Source organism: Triticum dicoccoides, chromosome 4B, assembly GCF_002162155.2.
Source record: "Triticum dicoccoides isolate Atlit2015 ecotype Zavitan chromosome 4B, WEW_v2.0, whole genome shotgun sequence".
Taxonomy (NCBI): domain Eukaryota; kingdom Viridiplantae; phylum Streptophyta; class Magnoliopsida; order Poales; family Poaceae; genus Triticum; species Triticum dicoccoides.
In genome coordinates, this window is record NC_041387.1 from 360,644,701 (window position 1) to 360,659,248 (window position 14,548).

General features: G+C 45.6%; 1 long non-coding RNA gene across 3 annotated transcripts in view; it reads right to left on the reverse strand.

Moving 5' to 3' along the window:
• Positions 1-11,975, reverse strand: part of LOC119293628 — a 14,924-nt gene extending 2,949 nt beyond the window's left edge. For 2 of the 3 annotated variants that reach the window (XR_005143157.1, XR_005143159.1), the window contains exons 1-2: positions 11,738-11,975; positions 11,282-11,663 (exon numbers count right to left, since the gene is read on the reverse strand). This is a non-coding gene — a long non-coding RNA (uncharacterized LOC119293628). Of the gene's footprint in view, positions 1-1,300; positions 1,599-11,281; positions 11,664-11,737 lie in introns of those variants that run through there. The other variant, XR_005143158.1, reaches the window with a different exon arrangement.
• Positions 11,976-14,548: the final 2,573 nt, after the last annotated feature.

The window sequence follows — 14,548 nt, forward strand, 5'->3', positions numbered from 1 at the left end:
TTTTTTTTATTCTATTTCTTTTCAGTTTTCTTTTATTTTTGTTTTATAAAATATAAAAGTTGTATCTTAAATAGTAGCACTAATTATACCTCTGCCACAAAAAGGTTTAACCCCCAAATAATATAGTTTAGTATTTTATAAAATACCAACACATTTATTTATTTGTTTTACCGACAGTTTTAATTAATTGAATGCATTTAGACATTTTATAAAAATGTGGTTCCTCCACCAACATTACTTATGAATTATTTGTTACATTTAGAACATTTTAGTTTTGACTTTTGAAAACTTTAACTGTTTGACTTGATTTTAAATTTGAATTCAAACCGTTTTTGAACCATCGCAAGAGTAATAACAGTAACCGAGGGGACGTGGCATCATTAGCGTGGAATTACTGTAGCATGATTACCCGGGCGTCACAATCGAACCGAGGTTATTATTAATCAAGTTATTATTGTTGTTGGCTCATAGTGTGACCTACTCTGAACTAGGCCCCTATCTGCGGGCGCGGCTATCGATAGATTTTACACACACACTCTGCAGAGGTTAGCGCATTTTACCCACATCACAAAACCCATAGCCTCGCACTCCCATTAGGGTGGACCAACGCGTTCCGACGAAACCCTTCCCTTGCCATGACACTCTCCCGGCCACTCCAACCAACTCCCTCTCAGGGCTAAGTCATGGGTGGCCCCATGCCTACCAAAGGCATCTTCGGCCATCGTCATGGAAAAACGGTCTCAAACAGGGACAATCCGGATATAACAACAACGAGCGCACAAGGTTATGTCTGCTTACCGGGCCAGGGTACAACATGCCCATAACCTTCCCTTGTTGGAGGCACCGGCAAGAGGCACGACAAAGGACCGAATCAAGACCCTCCATAAGGTAAATGTGGTTGCACTGGTCATCTCGATTCAAAGGCACCATGACTCAGCCAACAGTTGTTCAAGTTCAATTAAGTCCGGTTAAACTTGAATGCAATAAGCTGAGTCATATGAAATTAACATGATGCAACAATAATGCATGATACCAAAATTAACATGGATGCAACATAAGCATTAAGCATAATAATAGTGAATCATTTATGATGAGCATGGCATACTGACGAGCATGATTAACACAAGCATAACTCTACCATAAGCACATCCTGACTACTAGCATCATGAACAACTACCATGCAAGAACATAGAAAGAATACTACCAAGTCTGCATGTCACCAACTAGATGCAACGGAACCAACATAGCAATGGTACTGAATAGCAGACTAAGCATGCATCCGAAGAACATCACAACTACCAGCATGTATTACTACTACCAACAAGCATGACATGTGAAAATGATACTAACAAGTAGCACAAGATATCATGATGCATCACAACATAGCAAGAATGTGGACACGAGTCCACGAGTAAAACCGAAACAACGACAGTAGAAGCAAACAAGAAGGCAGATAACGGGCAAACTTTTATCAAATATTCAAGTTGAAAACCAAGGCAAGTGTCTGTTGTGGCTTGCCTGGGGGTGATGGAGGCTCCGGGAAGAAGTGTGGTGAAGACACGGAAACGAAACACCGGACGGTTCTCTCTCGAAGGGGGCTGATAAGGGTAAGGGAAAACTGGTCATTTTCATTGTGGGACCTGTTGGAAATATGCCCTAGAGGCAATAATAAATTAGTTATTATTATATTTCCTTGTTCAAGATAATCGTTTATTATCCATGCTATAATTGTATTGATGGGAAACTCAGATACATGTGTGGATACATAGACAACACTATGTCCCTAGTAAGCCTCTAGCTGACTAGCTCGTTGATTAATAGATGGTTACGGTTTCATGACCATGGACATTGGATGTCATTGATAATGGGATCACATCATTAGGAGAATGATGTGATGGACAAGACCCCAATCCTAAGCCTAGCACAAAGATCGTAGTTCGTATGCTAAAGCTTTTCTAATGTCAAGTATCATTTCCTTAGACCATGAGATTGTGCAACTCCCGGATACCGTAGGAATGCTTTGGGTGTACCAAACGTCACAACGTAACTGGGTGGCTATAAAGGTGCACTACGGTATCTCTGAAAGTGTCTGTTGGGTTGGCACAAATCGAGACTGGGATTTGTCACTCCGTGTAAACGGAGAGGTATCTCTGGGCCCACTCGGTAGGACATCATCATAAAGTGCACAATGTGATCAAGGGGTTGATCACGGGATGATGTGTTACGGAACGAGTAAAGAGACTTGCCGGTAACGAGATTGAACAAGGTATCGGTATACTGACGATCGAATCTCGGGCAAGTACAATACCGCTAGACAAAGGGAATTGTATACGGGATCGATTGAGTCCTTGACATCGTGGTTCATCCGATGAGATCATCGTGGAACATGTGGGAGCCAACATGGGTATCCAGATCCCGCTATTGGTTATTGACCGGAGAACGTCTCGGTCATGTCTGCATGGTTCCCCAACCCGTATGGTCTACACACTTAAGGTTCGATGACGCTAGGGTTATAAAGGAAGTTTGTATGTGGTTACCGAATGTTGTTCGGAGTCCCGGATGAGATCCCGGACGTCACGAGGAGTTCCGGAATGGTCCGGAGGTAAAGATTTATATATGGAAAGTTGTTGTTCGGGTTCCGGAAAAAGTTTGGGTTTTTTCGGTATTGTACCGGGAAGCTTCCAGAAGGTTCCGGAGAATTCCGGAGGGGTCCGGGGGTCCGAAAATTGTTCCACTACGTCCAATACAGCAGCATGGGCTGTAGGGGGCGCCCTAGCCTTAATGGGTCAGGGGCACCAGCCCCCCCAAGGCCCATGCGCATGGGAGAGGGGAAACCCTAAGGGGGAGGGCCTCCACTTGACTTGGGAGGCACTCCTCCCCCCCTTGGCCGCCGCCCCCTCCTCAGATTGGATCTGAGGGGGCCGGCCTCCCTCTCCCTTGCCCCTATATATATGTGGGGGGTGGGAGGGTAGCCGCACCACACGTTCTGGCGCAGCCCTCCCCCTCTCCCAAGTACTCCTCCTCTCCCGCGGTGCTTGGCGAAGCCCTGCAGGATTGCCATGCTCCTCCATCACCACCACGCCATTGTGCTGCTGCTGGATGGAGTCTTCCTCAACCTCTCTCTCTCTCCTTGCTGGATCAAGGCATGGGAGACGTCACCGGGCTGTACGTGTGTTGAACGCGGAGGTGCCGTCCGTTCGGCACTAGGATCTCCGGTGATTTGGATCACGACGAGTACGACTCCTTCAACCCTGTTCTCTTGAACGCTTCTGCTTAGCGATCTACAAGGGTATGTAGATGCACTCTCCTTCCCCTTGTTGCTAGTTTCTCCATAGATAGATCTTGTACGTTCCCCAACAATGGCATCAGAGCTAGGTCTATTGCGTAGATTCTTTGCACGAGTAGAACACAAAGTAGTTGTGGGCGTTCATTTTGTTCAATATGCTTATCGTTACTAGTCCAATCTTGTTTCGACGGTATTGTGAGATGAAGCGGCCCGGACCGACCTTACACGTACTCTTACGTGAGACAGGTTCCATCGACTGACATGCACTTGGTGCATAAGGTGGCTAGCGGGTGCCAGTCTCTCCCACTTTAGTCGGAACGGATTCGATGAAAAGGGTCCTTATGAAGGGTAAATAGCAATTGACATATCACGTTGTGGTTTTTGCGTAGGTAAGAAACGTTCTTGCTAGAAACCCATAGCAGCCACGTAAAACATGTAAATAACAATTAGAGGACGTCTAACTTGTTTTTGCAGGGTATGCTATGTGATGTGATATGGCCAAGAAGAATGTGATGAATGATATGTGATGTATGAGATTGATCATGTTCTTGTAATAGGAATCACGACTTGAATGTCGATGAGTATGACAACCGGCAGGAGCCATAGGAGTTGTCTTAATTTATTGTATGACCTGCGTGTCATTGAACAACGCCATGTAATTACTTTACTTTATTGCTAATCGGTAGCCATAGTAGTAGAAGTAATAATTGGCGAGACAACTTCATGAAGACACGATGATGGAGATCATGATGATGGAGATCATGGTGTCATGCCGGTGACGATGATGATCATGGAGCCCCGAAGATGGAGATCAAAAGGAGCAAAATGATATTGGCCATATCATGTCACTATTTGATTGCATGTGATGTTTATCATGTTTATGCATCTTATTTGCTTAGAATGACGGTAGTAAATAAGATGATCCCTCATTGAAATTTCAAGAAAGTGTTCCTCCTAACTGTCCACCATTGCGAAAGTTCGTCGTTTCGAAGCACCACGTGATGATCGGGTGTGATAGATTCTTACGTTCACATACAACGGGTGTAAGCCAGATTTACACACGCGAAACACTTAGGTTAACTTGACGAGCCTAGCATGTACAGACATGGCCTCGGAACACAAGAGACCGAAAGGTCGAGCATGAGTCGTATAGTAGATACGATCAACATGAAGATGTTCACCGATGATGACTAGTCCGTCTCACGTGATGATCGGACACGGCCTAGTTGACTCGGATCATGTAATCACTTAGATGACTAGAGGGATGTCTATCTGAGTGGGAGTTCATGAGATGAACTTAATTATCCTGAACATAGTCAAAAGATCTTTGCAAATTATGTCATAAGCTCGCGCTTTAGTTCCACTGTTTAGATATGTTCCTAGAGAAAATATAGTTGAAAGTTGACAGTAGTGATTATGCAGACAGTAGAAAGCTTATGTCCTTAATGCACCGCTTGGTGTGTTGAACCCCAATCGTTGTCTGTGGATGTTGCGAACATCGGACATACACGTTTTGATAACTACATGATAGTTCAGTTAAACGGTTTAGAGTTGAGGCACCAAAGACGTTTTTCGAAACATCGCGGAACATATGAGATGTTTCGAGGGCTGAAATTGGGATTTCAGGCTCGTACCCACGTCAAGAGGTATAAGACCTCCGACGATTTTCTTAGCCTGCAAACTAAGGGAGAAAAGCTCAATCGTTGAGCTTGTGCTCAGATTGTCTGAGTGCAACAATCACTTGAATCAAGTGGGAGTTGATCTTCCAGATGAGATAGTGATGTTTCTCCAAAGTCATTGCCACCAAGCTGCTAGAGCTTCGTGATGAACTATAACAATCAGGGATAGATATGATGATCCTTGAGGTATTCACGATGTTTGACACCGCGAAAGTAGAAATCAAGAAGGAGCATCAATTGTTGATGGTTGGTGAAACCACTAGTTTCAAGAAGGGAGAGGGCAAGAAGGGACACTTCATGAAACGGCAAATCAGTTGCTGCTCCAGTAAAGAAACCCAAGGTTGAACCCAAACCCGAGACTAAGTGCTTCTGTAATAAGGGGAACAGCCACTGGAGCAGAATTACCCTAGATACTTGGTAGATAAGAAGGCGGGCAAGGTCGATAGAAGTATATTGGATATACATTATGTTAATGTGTACTTTACTAGTACTCCTAGTAGCACCAGGGTATTAGATACCGGTTCGGTTGCTAAGTGTTAGTAACTCGAAATAAAAGAGCTACGGAATAAACGGAGACTAGCTAAAGGTGAGCTGACGATATGTGTTGGAAGTGTTTCCAAGTTTGATGTGATCAAACATCGCACGCTCCCTCTACCATCAAGATTAGTATTAAACCTGAATAATTGTGATTTGGTGTTTGTGTTGAGCATAGACGTGATTGGATTATGTCTATCGCAATACGGTTATTCATTTAAGGAGAATAATGGTTACTCTATTTATTTGAATAATACCTTCAAAGGTCTTGCACCTAAAGGAATGGTTTATTGAATCTCGATCGTAGTGATACACATTTTCATGCCAAAAGATATAAGATAGTAATGATAGTACCACTTACTTGTGGCACTGCTATGTAAGTCATATTGGGATAAAACGCATGAAGAAGCTCCATGTTGATGGATCTTTGGACTCACTCGTTTTGAAAAGTTTGAGACATGCAAACCATGTCTATTGGTGTATACGCATGAAGAAACTCCATGCAGATGGATCGTTTGGACTCACTTGATTTTGAATCACTTGAGATATGCAAATCATACCACATAGGCAAGATGACTGAAAAGCCTCGGTTTCAGTAAGATGGAACAAGATAGCAACTTGTTGGAAGTAACACACTTTGATGTGTGCAGTCCAATGAGTGCTGAGACATGCAGTGAATATCGTTATGTTCTTACTTCACAGATGATTCGAGTAGATGTTAAGTATATTTACTTGATGAAACACAAGTCTGAATTATTGAATGGTTCAAGTAATTTCAGAGTGAAGTTGAAGATCGTTGTAACAAGAGGATAAAATGTCTATGATATGATCATAAAGATGAGTATCTGAGTTACGAGCTTTGGCACGCAATTAAGACATTGTGGAAATTGTTTCATAATTAATACCGCCTGGAACACCATAGTGTGATGGTGTGTCCGAACATCATGGTTGCACCCTATTGGATATGGTGCGTACCATGATGTCTCTTATCGAATTACCACTATCGTTCATGGGTTAGGCATTAGAGACAACCGCACTCACTTTAATAGGGCACCACATAATTCCGTTGAGACGACACCGTTTGAACTATGGTTTAGAGAAACCTAAGCTGTCGTTTCTTGAAAGTTTGGGGCTGCGACGCTTATGTGAAAAGTTTCATCGTGATAAGCTCGATCCCAAAACGGATAAATGCATCTTCATAGGATACCCAAAATGGTTGGGTATACCTCCTAATTCAGATCCGGAAGCAAAAGTGATTGTTTCTAGAAACGGGTCCTTTCTCGAGAAAAAGTTTCTCTCAAAAGAATTGAGTGTGAGGATGGTGGAGACTTGATGAGGTTATTGAACCGTCACTTCAACTAGTGTGTAGCAGGGCACAGGAAGTTGTTCCCATGGCGCCTACACCAATTGAAGTAGAAGCTTATGATAGTGATCATGAAGTTTCGTATCAAGTCACTACCGTACCTCGTAGGGTGACAAGGATGCGTACTACTTCAGAGTGGTACAGTAATCCTGTCTTGAAGGTCATTTTGCTAGTCAATAATGAACCTACGAGCTATGGAGAAGCGATGGTGGGCCCAAATTCCGACAAATGGTTAGAAACCATGAAATCCGAGATAGGATCCATGTATCAGAACAAAGCATGGACTTTGGTGGACTTGCCCGATGATCGGCAAGCCATTGAGATAAATGGATCTTTATGAAGAAGACGGACGTGGACGGTAATGTCACCGTCTATGAAGCTCGACTTGTGGCGAAGAGTTTTTCACAAGTTCAAGGAGTTGACTACGATGAGATTTTCTCATCCGTAGCGATGCTTAAGTCCGTCGGAATCATGTTAGCATTAGATGCATTTATGAAATCTGGTAGATGGATGTCAAAACGAGTTTCCTTACCAGTTTTTGTAAGGAAAGGTTGTATGAGATACAATCCGAAAGGTTTTGACGATCCTAAGGATGCTAAAAGGTATGCTGGCTCCAGCGATCCTTTCATGGACTGGAGTAAGCATCTCGGAGTTGGAATATGCACTTTGATAAGATGATCAAAGATTTTGGGTTTATACAAAGTTTGTGAGAAACTTGTGTTTCCAAAGAAGTGAGTGGGAGCACTATAGAATTTCTGATGAGTATATGTTGTTGACATGTTGTTGATAAGAAATGATGTAGAATTTCTAGAAAAGTATATAGGGTTATTTGAAAGGTATTTTTCAATGGAAAACCTGGATTAAGCTACTTGAACATTGAGCATCAAGATCTATGAGGATGGATCAAAACGCTTAATGGTACTTTCAAAATGAGCACATACCTTGACATGATCTTAAAGGTGTTCAAGATGGATCAGTCAAAGAAGAAGTTCTTGCCTGAGTTGTAAGGTATGAAGTTAAGAGTTAAAGCTCGACCACGGTAGAAGAGAGAGAAAAGACGAATGTCGTCCCCTATGCTTTAGACGTAGGCTCTATAGTATGCTATGCTGTGTACGGCACCAGAAGTGTGCCTTGCCATGAGTCAGTCAAAGGGGTACAAGAATGATCCAGGATTGGATCATTGGACAGCGGTCAAAATTGTCCTTGGAGTAAATAAGGGCATGTTTCTCGATTATGGAGGTGATAAAGAGTTCAACGTAAAGGGTTACGTCGATGCAATCTTTAACACCTATCTGAATGACTCTGAGTAGCAAACCGGATATGTATAGTGGAGCAACCATTTGGAATAGCTTCAAGTGGAGCGTAGAAGCAGCATTTACAATATGACATAGAGAATTGCAAAGTACATACGGATCTGAAAGTTGCAGACCCGTTGACTAAAACCTCTCTCACAAGCAAAACATGATCAAACCCCAGAACTCATTGAGTCTTAATCACATGATGATGTGAACTAGTTTAATGACACTAGTAAACTCTTTGGATGTTGGTCACATGGCGATGTGACGTATGAGTGTTGATCACATGACGATGTGAGCTAGATTATTGACTCTAGTGCAAGTGGGAGACTGTTGGAAATATGCCCTAGAGGCAATAATAAATTAGTTATTATTATATTTCCTTGTTCAAGATAATCGTTTATTATCCATGCTATAATTGTATTGATGGGAAACTCAGATACATGTGTGGATACATAGACAACACTATGTCCCTAGTAAGCCTCTAGCTGACTAGCTCGTTGATTAATAGATGGTTACGGTTTCCTGACCATGGACATTGGATGTCATTGATAATGGGATCACATCATTAGGAGAATGATGTGATGGACAAGACCCCAATCCTAAGCCTAGCACAAAGATCGTAGTTCGTATGCTAAAGCTTTTCTAATGTCAAGTATCATTTCCTTAGACCATGAGATTATGCAACTCCCAGATACCGTAGGAATGCTTTGGGTGTACCAAACGTCACAACGTAACTGGGTGGCTATAAAGGTGCACTACAGGTATCTCCGAAAGTGTCTGTTGGGTTGGCACGAATCGAGACTGGGATTTGTCACTCCGTGTAAACGGAGAGGTATCTCTGGGCCCACTCGGTAGGACATCATCATAAAGTGCACAATGTGATCAAGGGGTTGATCACGGGATGATGTGTTACGGAACGAGTAAAGAGACTTGCCGGTAACAAGATTGAACAAGGTATCGGTATACCGACGATCGAATCTCGGGCAAGTACAATACTGCTAGACAAAGGGAATTGTATACGGGATCGATTGAGTCCTTGACATCGTGGTTCATCCGATGAGATCATCGTGGAACATGTGGGAGCCAACATGGGTATCCAGATCCCACTATTGGTTATTGACCGGATAACGTCTCGGTCATGTCTGCATGGTTCCCGAACCCGTAGGGTCTACACACTTAAGGTTCAATGACGCTAGGGTTATAAAGGAAGTTTGTATGTGGTTACCGAATGTTGTTCGGAGTCCCGGATGAGATCCCGGACGTCACGAGGAGTTCCGGAATGGTCCGGAGGTAAAGATTTATATATGGAAAGTTGTTGTTCGGGTTCCGGAAAAAGTTCGAGTTTTTTCGGTATTGTACCGGGAAGCTTCCAGAAGGTTCCGGAGGATTCCGGAGGGGTCCGGGGGTCCGAAAATTGTTCCACTACGTCCAATACAGCATCATGGGCTGTAGGGGGCGCCCTAGCCTTAATGGGTCAGGGGCACCAGCCCCCCCAAGGCCCATGCGCATGGGAAAGGGGAAACCCTAAGGGGGAGGGCCTCCACTTGACTTGGGAGGCACTCCTCCCCTCCTTGGCCGCCGCCCCCTCCTCAGATTGGATCTGAGGGGGCCGGCCCCCCTCTCCCTTCCCCTATATATATGTGGGGGGTGGGAGGGTAGCCGCACCACAAGTTCTGGCGCAGCCCTCCCCCTCACCCAAGTACTCCTCCTCTCCCGCGGTGCTTGGCGAAGCCCTGCAGGATTGCCATGCTCCTCCATCACCACCACGCCATTGTGCTGCTGCTGGATGGAGTCTTCCTCAACCTCTCCCTCTCTTCTTGCTGGATCAAGACATGGGAGACGTCACCGGGCTGTACGTGTGTTGAACGCGGAGGTGCCGTCCGTTCGGCACTAGGATCTCCAGTGATTTGGATCATGACGAGTACGACTCCTTCAACCCCGTTCTCTTGAACGCTTCCGCTTAGCGATCTACAAGGGTATGTAGATGCACTCTCCTTCCCCTCGTTGCTAGTTTCTCCATAGATAGATCTTGGTGACACGAAGGAAAATTTTGAATTTCTGCTACGTTCCCCAACAGGACCACCTAGTGAAAATGGAAGCATTAGAAAGAGCTCGACGATACGAAGATGTGAGCGTTGGTTTCACCTTGATCGGAGTTACGAGCAAAAAGTTGTGAAGGGTTGAAGTTCAGGGAATTTTCTATAAAAATATTATTCACAGCCGGGTCCCTGAGTGGATAAGATAGAAACGGATTTCAGAAAATACGCTTTCTGAGTCAGAAAACGCAGTTTAGGCTGAAGAAGACGACAATACGCTTTCTGGAAGGGAAAGCATAGTTTTAGCCGAAGGAGACCAAGAATATGCTTTTGAATATTGAAAACGTATTCCTGAATTACGCTTCCACTTAAAATGACTGGGCCCAGGGTTAGGTCACTTACGGGTGGGATCAAGGAGACAGGCGGGACCCAGCAGCAGGGGCGCTGGCATCGTCTTCTTCCTCCTGCTCGTTCACGCGGGGAACAGTGAAGCCAGAGGAGGGAGGACCGGCGAGGGGGCCGACCAACTCCGGCCATGGCGAAGCCACCGGAGGGCGTGGCCCGGCCCGGCGCTCCCATCCCCGACCAAAGGGAGGCGCGGGGAGGCCAAGAACGTCATCGAGGGGAGGCGACCCGAGGAGACAGAGGGTGGGCGGACGGCGATGGAGCGGGCTACTCCGGCCGTCTCCTGGAGAGACCAGGGCACTGGCGAGCTCGGGAAAGAACACCGCACCGATTCAGAGGAGTAGAAGACACCGGGGAGGAGAAGAACGAAGAAGATGCCGCGACGACGGGAGGCGGCAGAGAGGGTTCGGGTGATGGTGGTCTCGGCGATGCAGGGCACTCCGGGGAGGGCAAGAGGGTTGGGGCGGCTCGTGGAGAGGAGAGGAACACGTTGGGCAGGTCAGGGAGGCAAGAGGAACACCGAGGCAGCCGGGTGGAGGAGATCTCCGACGATGGCCGCGGTTGCCGAGAAGAAAAAACTAAACCGAGCGGTTCAGTTTAACTAAATCCTACAAAAACTAAACCGATCCTAATAAACCTAACAGAGAAAAGAAAAGAAACAAACGGAGGGAGGCGCTTACGGCGGGCGTTGGTGGTTGACAGAGGCGGAGGGCGCCGGTGAGGTGGCGGCATCTGGCGATCCCCGGCGTCGGCGGTGAGGTAGGGAGGGGCGGCTGCTCCAGTGTGGCGTGAGGCGGCGCTGGGTGGCGGGGTCGGGCAGGGTGCCCCTGCCACGGAGCCAAGAGCTCGAGCGGTTTGACCTTTGATGGTGGCGGCCCTTCGGTGGTCCTCCAGCGAGGCGTGGAGTCGGGGCGGAACACGACGAGGTCCGGCGCATCTCGGCGATGGCGATGGTAGTGTCTGCGGCTTCTAGTGCTCGCGGTGGTGACGAGGGCGATCGGCTGGAGCGAGGCAAAGTCCGGCGAGATGTGGAAGGAGTTGTAGCTTCGTTACCGTGCGCGTCTGCGAGGGATAAGAGGTTAGTGGGTTGGGAGTTGAGAGGCAGAAAGAAACACAGGGAGAGGGGTGCTCGGGACCTCTAGTAATGGCGGAATTCAACTCGTGAAAGCTCCGTGCGGCGGCGCACTCCGGCGAGATTGGATCAGGCCGAAACGGGCTCGGGAGACCGTGATTTTTGCGAAAATCGGATGAGGAGGAGGGGGCATTATCTATAGGGAGGCGGGCGTGTGCGAGGGGTAAGGAATGGAGCGAATCAGCAAGGATTTGATTAGGAAAGGGGCTATCTTGGGGAAGGATTTTCTTGTGTCGTGGGGAGGAAGAAGATGACATGGGCCCCGCATGTCAGCAAGCGAGACTAGCTCGGGCAGCCGACGCGTATCTCTTTCGCGAGCGAGGTAGGTCATGGGCCAATTTGGCCAGTGCGCTGGTTAGTTGGGCTAAAGGATTCAGCCGAAAAACTATGAGACTAGCTTTTCTTTTTAAGTAAAACAGAGATAGAAAAGAGAAGAAAAACAAAACAAAATAAAATATTACGTAGACATATAATATACCAAAAATTTCAAAAAAAGATTTCCTACAACATTAACTATTTTTCAAGTTCAAATAAAATCCTCAGAAATTGATAAAACTCAAACAGTGATGTTGGTGCAATAAAACCCAATAAAAATCATTTTGAAAATACCAAATTATTTCAAATTTATTTTTCTCCACTTTTCTATTGTAGGGAATCATTTTATCCTATTTTCCATATATTTTACTTTTGAAGAAAAATAATTTGAATAAAAAAGCAAATAACTCCAAATTGTAAGTGGGTTTCAAAATAGCTTCAAAGGAACTTTCAATTTAGTTCTTTTAAACTTCCAACTCATATTTCATATAATTTGAAGAAGTCATTTTATCTTTTCTCATGAAAATCATTGAGTTGCATAAAGTTTCTGAATTTGAAATATTTCCAAATGGAATTCAAATCTTTTCAAAAACCCTTTTGATTTCAAATGGAAGAAGTCATGTCATCTTCACTCTAGGGTTTTGTGTTGAAATGAATTTGAATTCATTGAGATAAAATGCAAGGATGAAAGTTTGGGAAAGTCATTTCATTCCCTCTCATTCATCTTTCAAAAGTTTTAAATTTCACTCACTTTTAGTCAATCAATCAAACAACACAATCATATTTATTTAATTAACAACATTTCAAAATTTAGAATTTTGGGATGTTACAGCACATTTAATACGTGACATGGGAGAGATGGCGTGAAACGGCAGCTAGTGGTTGTGCTCCTGCAAAAGCACGACCACGCTGAGTAGTGAAGAGCCAGCCCGCGCGCCTTCCCCTTAAAAAGGAATATGTGGGTCCGGTGATCAATTCATGCTTCCTTCGCTCGCAATGCATCTCACGCACCCTACATCTTCTTCCTCCTCGTGCCAGAGTAGAGTTCTCCATCATGGCACCGCTTTGCTTTGCTTTCCACTCAATCGATCCGCAGAAATAGCCATGGCCCCGAAGAAGGCCAATCCGAAGGCAGAACAGAAGAAAGCGGCCACTGCCAAGATGCGGAGGGGTGAGTCATCTTCCCGGTGCTGACAGCCAACGATCTCCTCACCAAGTATGCGTATGTGTGGTCGAGCAAAACGAAGGACCACCCCGCCATAGAAGTTTTGTCAGGAACCGTCCCTACCTATGATGACAAGTAAAAATTATTCATCGGCTACTTCTACTGCAGTCTGTGTCTTCCATTCTCATATCTCTTCCATGAAATTATGATGTCATATGGATTTAAGCTGCTGGATTTTGCCCCCAACACCATCACATGCATGTCCGTTTTTTCACACTTCTACAAGAACTTTGTTGGAGTAGTTAAAAATGTGCCTCCCTTCGTCATTTCTTAATCCCTAAATTGAGAGCGGTGATGCTCTCTCCGGCACTGTCACTTGGATCCCAAGGACAAGGATGAAGAAGTATTAGCTTGACGGCAAGCTCCACACCAAGTGGAATGAGTGGAGGGAGAACTGGTGCTAGATCAAGAAGGAGCACTTTCTCGCATATTGCGCTGATAGGACTGAAAATATTGAAAGGAATCAGCACTGGAGTGAGACTGGTCCCAATGATGCCAAGCTTGATCTTGCGCTTGACAGGATTAATCCGCTAAAGACCGCCAAGATGACCCTTGAAATGGTTGGCACAGAATTCACCCGCTGGCGGATTTCCCCTTTGCAGCAGAGAGGAGGTCGGTGAGCTTGGGAATACAAGAACTGCCAACATGATGCGGTTGTACCTAGGTCTCAACAACAACCTCACGATCATGGAGCACTATTGGCTGATCGCGCCAGCTTTTCAACAACGGCTGCAACTTTACCTTGCCGGAGGGTGTGATCCATTGTGCAATAACAACACCAAGGATTCCATCCTGGTGATAATGCCGGCATGCAATGCCAAGGTTATCTTGGTGAAATGGACAGTGCCCACACAAGAAGTGGTGGACACATGGTTCGATAACTTGGCAGAAACGCTAGTTAGAGATGAGAAAAAGGAAATGGTCCACCCAGCCAAGAATAATGAACTTCTATTCGTTGAGGCAAGGGCAGAAGAGTTGAAGAAGGCGCGCTCCAAGGCGCCGACTACTGATGCCGACGAGGAGGATGACCATGCCAAGGAGTGCATGGGTGAAGAAGAAGAGCACGCCGAAGAGCAGCAAGGAGGTGGAGAAGAACATGCCGACGAGCGTGTGGAGGAAGAAGCAGCGGAGGATCCCCTGCTCACACAAGAGCCGCGGCTTAAAGAAGGCCACCAAGAAGAAGATGACGCACACTAAACCAGAAAGCCATGAGCTTGCCGGCATGGAAGCTGCCGCCAGGGTTCCCCAACAATAATATTCTCGGCGCCAGACCTC